Source organism: Arachis stenosperma, chromosome 10 (genome assembly GCF_014773155.1).
Source record: "Arachis stenosperma cultivar V10309 chromosome 10, arast.V10309.gnm1.PFL2, whole genome shotgun sequence".
Classification (NCBI taxonomy): domain Eukaryota; kingdom Viridiplantae; phylum Streptophyta; class Magnoliopsida; order Fabales; family Fabaceae; genus Arachis; species Arachis stenosperma.
The window spans coordinates 39,508,753-39,515,415 of NC_080386.1; the positions used below are offsets into that span (position 1 = coordinate 39,508,753).

Genomic DNA, 6,663 nt, shown 5'->3' on the forward strand with positions numbered 1-6,663 from the left:
TAACTTCAGACCGGTTGCTAGTGGGAATGATTGAGCGTTGGATGAACTCCAACCATCCTCTAGCCACGGGTTTGAGGTCATGCCTTCTCAATTGAACCGGCTTGCCTCTTGAATCTCTCTTCCATTGTGCGCCCTCTTCACATATGACTGTGAGGACTTGGTCCAACCTTTGATCAAAGTTGACCCTTCTAGTGTAAGGATGTTCATCTCCTTGCATCATAGGCAAGTTGAATGCTAACCTTACATTTTCCGGACTAAAATCCAAGTATTTCCCCCGAACCATAGTAAGATAATTCTTTGGATCCGGGTTCACACTTTGATCATGGTTCTTGGTGATCCATGCATTGGCATAGAACTCTTGAACCATCAAGATTCCGACTTGTTGAATGGGGTTGGTAAGCACTTCCCAACCTCTTCTTCGGATCTCATGGCGGATCTCCGGATATTCACCCTTTTTGAGTGAAAAGGGGACCTCGGGGATCACCTTCTTCAAGGCCACAACTTCATAGAAGTGATCTTGATGCACCCTTGAGATGAATCTATCCATCTCCCATGACTCGGAGGTGGAAGCTTTTGCCTTCCCTTTCCTCTTTCTAGAGGTTTCTCCGGCCTTGGATGCCATAAATGGTTATGGAAAAACGAAAAAGCAACGCTTTTACCACACCAAACTTAAAAGGTTTGCTCGTCCTCGAGCAAAAGAAGAAAGAAGAGAGTAGAAGAAGAAGAAATGAGGAAGAAGGGAGTGGCTTATGTATTCGGCCAAGGAGGGGGAAAGTGGTGTTTAGGTTGTGTGAAAATGAAGGAGTGAAGAAGGGTATTTATAGGAGAGAGGGGGGATGGGATTCGGCCATTATGGGTGGGTTTGGGAGGGAAAGTGGTTTAAATTTGAAGGGTGAGGTTGGTGGGGATTTATGAAGGATGGATGTGAGTGGTGAAGAGAAAGATGGGATTTGATAGGTGAGGGGTTTTTTGGGGAAGAGGTATTGAGGTGATTGGTGAATGGGGAAGAAGAGAGAGGGTGGTGGTGGGGTTGGTGGGGGTCCTGTGGGGTCCACAGATCCTGTGGTGTCAAGGAAAAGTCATCCCTGCACCAAATGCTGCTCAAAATCACGTTTTGAGCCATTTCTGGCGTTAAACGCCGGGCTGGTGCCCATTCCTGGCGTTTAACGCCAGGTTCTTGCCCTTTTCTGGCGTTTAACGCCAGTCTGGTGCCCCTTTCTGGCGTTAAACGCCCAGAATGGTGCCAGACTGGGCGTTAAACGCCCAATTGCTAGGTTTACTGGCGTTTGAACGCCAGCAACATCTTCCTCCAGGGTGTGCTGTTTTTCTTCCTGTTTTTCATTTTGTTTTTGCTTTTTCAATGGATTTTGTGACTTCTTATGATCATCAACCTACAAAAAACATAAAATAATAAAAGAAACTATATAAAATATAATCATTGGGTTGCCTCCCAACAAGCGCTTCTTTAATGTCAGTAGCTTGACAGAGGGCTCTCATGGAGCCTCACAGATACTCAGAGCAATGTTGGAACCTCCCAACACCAAACTTAGAGTTTGAATGTGGGGGTTCAACACCAAACTTAGAGTTTGGTTGTGGCCTCCCAACACCAAACTTAGAGTTTGACTGTGGGGGCTCTGTTTGTCTCTGATTTGAGAGAAGCTCTTCATGCTTCTTCTCCATGGTGACAGAGGGATATCCTTGAGCCTTAAACACCAAGGATTCTTCATTCACTTGAATGATCAGTTCACCTCCATCAACATCAATCACAGCCTTTGCTGTGGCTAGGAAGGGTCTGCCAAGGATGATGGATTCATCCATGCAATTCCCAGTCTCTAGGACTATGAAATCAGTAGGGATGTAATGGTCTTCAACTTTCACCAAAACATTCTCTACAAGTCCATGAGCTTGTTTTCTTGAGTTGTCTGCCATCTCTAATGAGATTCTTGCAGCTTGTACCTCAAAGATCCCTAGCTTCTCCATTACAGAGAGAGGCATGAGGTTCACACTTGACCCTAAGTCACACAGAGCCTTCTTGAAGGTCATGGTGCCTATGGTACAAGGTATTGAAAACTTCCCAGGATCTTGTCTCTTTTGAGGTAATTTCTGCCTAGACAAGTCATCCAGCTTTTTGGTGAGCAAAGGAGGTTCATCCTCCCAAGTCTCATTTCCAAACAACTTGTCATTTAGCTTCATGATTGCTCCAAGGTATTTAGCAACTTGCTCTTCAGTGACATACTCATCCTCTTCAGAGGAAGAATACTCATCAGAGCTCATGAAAGGCAGAAGTAAATCCAATGGGATCTCTATGGTATCAGTTTGAGCCTTAGATTCCCATGGTTCCCCTTTGAGGAACTCAGAGGAGGCTAGTGCACGCCCACTGAGGTCTTCCTCAGTGGCGTCCACTTCCTCTCTTTCCTCTCCGAATTCGGCCATGTTGATGGCCTTGCACTCTCCTTTTGGATTTTCTTCTGTATTACTTGGAAGAGTACTTGGAGGGAGTTCAGTAATTTTCTTACTCAGCTGTCCCACTTGTGCCTCCAAATTCCTAATGGAGGACCTTGTTTCAGTCATGAAACTTTGAGTGGTTTTGATTAGATCAGAGACCATGGTTGCTAAGTCAGAGGGGTTCTGCTTAGAATTCTCTGTCTGTTGCTGAGAAGATGATGGAAAAGGCTTGCCATTGCTAAACCTGTTTCTTCCACCATTGTTGTTATTGAAACCTTGTTGAGGTCTCTCTTGATTCTTCCATGAGAAATTTGGGTGGTTTCTCCATGAAAAATTATAGGTGTTTCCATAGGGTTCTCCTAGGTAATTCACCTCTTCCATTGAAGGATTCTCAGGATCATAAGCTTCTTCCTCAGATGAAGCATCCTTAGTACTGCTTGGTGCATTTTGCATTCCAGACAGACTTTGAGAAATCAAATTGACTTGTTGAGTCAATATCTTGTTCTGAGCCAGTATGGCATTCAGAGTGTCAATCTCAAGAACTCCTTTCTTCTGACTAGTCCCATTGTTCACAGGATTCCTTTCAGAAGTGTACATGAATTGGTTATTTGCAACCATTTCAATTAGCTCTTGAGCCTCTGTAGGCGTCTTCTTCAGATGAAGAGATCCTCCAGCAGAGCTATCCAAAGACATCTTGGATAGTTCAGAGAGACCATCATAGAAAATACCTATGATGCTCCATTCAGAAAGCATGTCTGAGGGACACTTTCTGATTAATTGTTTGTATCTTTCCCAAGCTTCATAGAGGGATTCTCCATCCTTCTGTCTGAAGGTTTGGACTTCCACTCTAAGCTTACTCCATTTTTGAGGTGGAAAGAACTTTGCCAAGAAGGCATTGACTAGCTTTTCCCAAGAGTCCAGGCTGTCTTTAGGTTGTGAGTCCAACCATATTCTAGCTCTGTCTCTTACAGCAAAAGGGAATAGCATCAGTCTGTAGACCTCAGGGTCAACCCCATTAGTCTTGACTGTGTCACAGATTTGCAAGAACTCAGCTAAAAACTGATGAGGATCTTCCATTGGAAGTCCATGGAACTTGCAATTCTGTTGCATTAGAGAAACTAACTGAGGCTTAAGCTCAAAGTTGTTTGCTCCAATGGCAGGGATAGAGATGCTTCTCCCATAGAAGTCGGGAGTAGGTGCAGTAAAGTCACCCAGCACCTTCCTTGCATTGTTGGCATTGTTGTTGTTTTCGGCTGCCATGGGTCCTTCTTCTTTGAAGAATTCGGTTAGGTCCTCAACAGAGAGTTGTGCCTTAGCTTCTCTTAGCTTTCGCTTCAAGGTCCTTTCAGGTTCAGGGTCAGCTTCAACAATAATGCCTTTGTCTTTGTTCCTGCTCATATGAAAGAGAAGAGAACAAGAAAATGTGGAATCCTCTATGTCACAGTATAGAGATTCCTTGAGGTGTCAGAGGAATAGAAAAATGGAAGACAGAGGTAGAAAATTCGAACTTATCAAAGAAGATGGAGTTCGAATTTTGCATTAAGGAATAGTGTTAGTCCATAAACAGAAGGATTTGAGAAGAAGAGAAGTAATTTTCGAAAATTAAGTAAAAGATTTTGAAAACATTTTGAAAAACACTAATTGATTTTCGAAAATAAAAGTGGGAAAGAAATCAAGTGATTTTTGAAAAAGATTTTGAAATTAGAAATCAAAAAGATTTGATTGAAAACTATTTTGAAAAAGATGTGGTTAAGAAGATATGATTGGTTTTAAAAAAATGTGATTTGAAAAGATATGATTTGAAAACAATTTTAAAAAGATTTGATTTGAAAAACATTTTAAAAAGATTTGATTTTAAAAATTAATGACTTGCCTAACAAGAAAAGATATGATTCAAACATTGAACCTTTCTCAACAGAAAAGGCAACATACTTGAAATGTTCAATCAAATCATTAATTGTTAGTAAGTATCTTTGAAAAAGGAAAGAAATTGATTTTGAAAACATTTGATTGAAAAGATATGATTTGAAAAAGATTTGATTTTGAAAAACTTTGAAAACTTGAAAAAAAAATTGATTTTGAAAACAAAATCTTCCCCCTTGTGCCATCCTGGCGTTAAACGCCCAGAATGGTGCACATTCTGGCGTTTAACGCCCAAAACTATACCCTTTTGGGCGTTAAACGCCCAACCAGGCACCCTGGCTGGCGTTTAAACGCCAGTCTGTCTTCTTCACTGGGCATTTTTGAATGCCCAGCTTTTTCTGTATAATTCCTCTGCAGTATGTTCTGAATCTTCAATTCTCTGTATTATTGACTTGAAAAGACACAAATTAAAAATATTTTTGGATTTTTAATAATGAGGAATAATCAAAATGCAACTAAAATCAAATAACAATGCATGCAAGACACCAAACTTAGCAGTTTGCATACTACTGACACTAATGAGAATGCATATGAGACACATAAACACTCAAGTCAAGAGAATTCAAAGATCAGAGTAAGAAATCATCAAGAATTACTTGAAGATCCTTAAGACACATGAATGAATGCATGCAGTTGACACCAAACTTAAGATGAGACACTAGACTCAAGCAAGAAACATCAAATATTTTTGGTTTTTATGATTTTGTGAAATTTTTTTGTGATTTTTGAAAATTAAGTGGAAAAAGATATCAAAATTCTTAATGAGAATTCCAGGAATCAGTGCAATGCTAGTCTAAGGCTTCGGTCCAGGAATTAGACATGGCTTCACAACCAGCCAAGCTTTCAAAGAAAGCTTCGGTCCAAAACACTAGACATGGCCAATGGCCAGCCAAGCCTTAGCAGATCATTGCTCCAAAAGCAAGATTGATAAAAAATCAACAAACTTTTGTGATGATAAGTTAAAACCTCGGTCCAATGGGATTAGACATGGCTTCTCAGCCAGCCAGATTTCAACAAATCATCATGAAACTCTAGAATTCATCTTCAAGAATTTCGAAAAAAATAAATACCTAATCTAAGCAACAAGATGAACCGTCAGTTGTCCATACACAAACAATCCCCGGCAACGGCGCCAAAAACTTGGTGCACGAAATTGTGATCAATACTTTTTAATACACAAAACAATCCCCGGTAATGGCTCCAAAGACTTGGTGCTCAATACCATGGCATAAACACAACTTCGCACAACTAACCAGCAAGTGCACTGGGTCGTCCAAGTAATAAACCTTACGCGAGTAAGGGTCGATCCCACGGAGATTGTTGCTATGAAGCAAGCTATGGTCACCTTGTAAATCTCAGTCAGGCAGACTCAAATGGGTATAGATGATGAATAAAGCATAAAGATAAAGATAGAGGTACTTATGCATATTATTGGTGAGAGCTTCAGATAAGCGTATGAAGATGCTTTCCCTTCCGTCTCTCTGCTTTCCTACTGTCTTCATCCAATCCTTCTTACTCCTTTCCATGGCAAGCTCGTGTAGGGTTTCACCGTTGTCAGTGGCTACCTCCCATCCTCTCAGTGAAAACGATAGCATATGCTCTGTCACAGCATAGCGGAATTCAGCTGTCGGTTCTCGGTCAGGCCGGAATAAAATCCATTGATTCTTTTGCGTCTGTCACTAACGCCCCGCCTGCTAGGAGTTTGAAGCACGTCACAGTCATTCAATCATTGAATCCTACTCAGAATACCATAGACAAGGTTTAGACCTTCCGGATTCTCTTGAATGCCGCCATCAGTTCTTGCCTATACCACGAAGACTCTGATTAAAGAATCCAAGAGATATTCACTAAGCCTCATATGCTTGTAGAACAAGAATGGTTGTCAGTCACCTTGTTCATGAGTGAGAATGATGATGAGTGTCACTGATCATCACATCCATCAAGTTGAAGAACAAGTGATATCTTGGAACAAGAACAAGCGGAATTGAATAGAAGAACAATAGTAATTGCATTAATACTCGAGGTACAGCAGAGCTCCACACCTTAATCTATGGTGTGTAGAAACTCCACCGTTGAAAATACATAAGAACAAGGTCTAGGCATGGCCGTGAGGCCAGCCTCCCAAATGATCTAAGAACTAGATGTCCAGAGATGATCAAAGGATCTAAAAATAATCCAAAGATTCTCAAGATGAAAATACAATAGTAAAAGGTCCTACTTATAGAAAACTAGTAGCCTAGGGTGTACAGAGATGAGTAAATGACATAGAAATCCACTTCCGGACCCACTTGGTGT

At 41.1% G+C, this 6,663-nt stretch overlaps 1 non-coding gene across 1 annotated transcript; it reads left to right on the forward strand.

Moving 5' to 3' along the window:
• The first annotated feature begins 3,192 nt into the window (after nt 1-3,192).
• LOC130959244 (small nucleolar RNA R71) lies at nt 3,193-3,300 on the forward strand. Its single transcript, XR_009078337.1, has one exon. It is a non-coding gene; the product is annotated as a small nucleolar RNA R71 (small nucleolar RNA).
• The last annotated feature ends 3,363 nt before the right edge of the window (nt 3,301-6,663 follow it).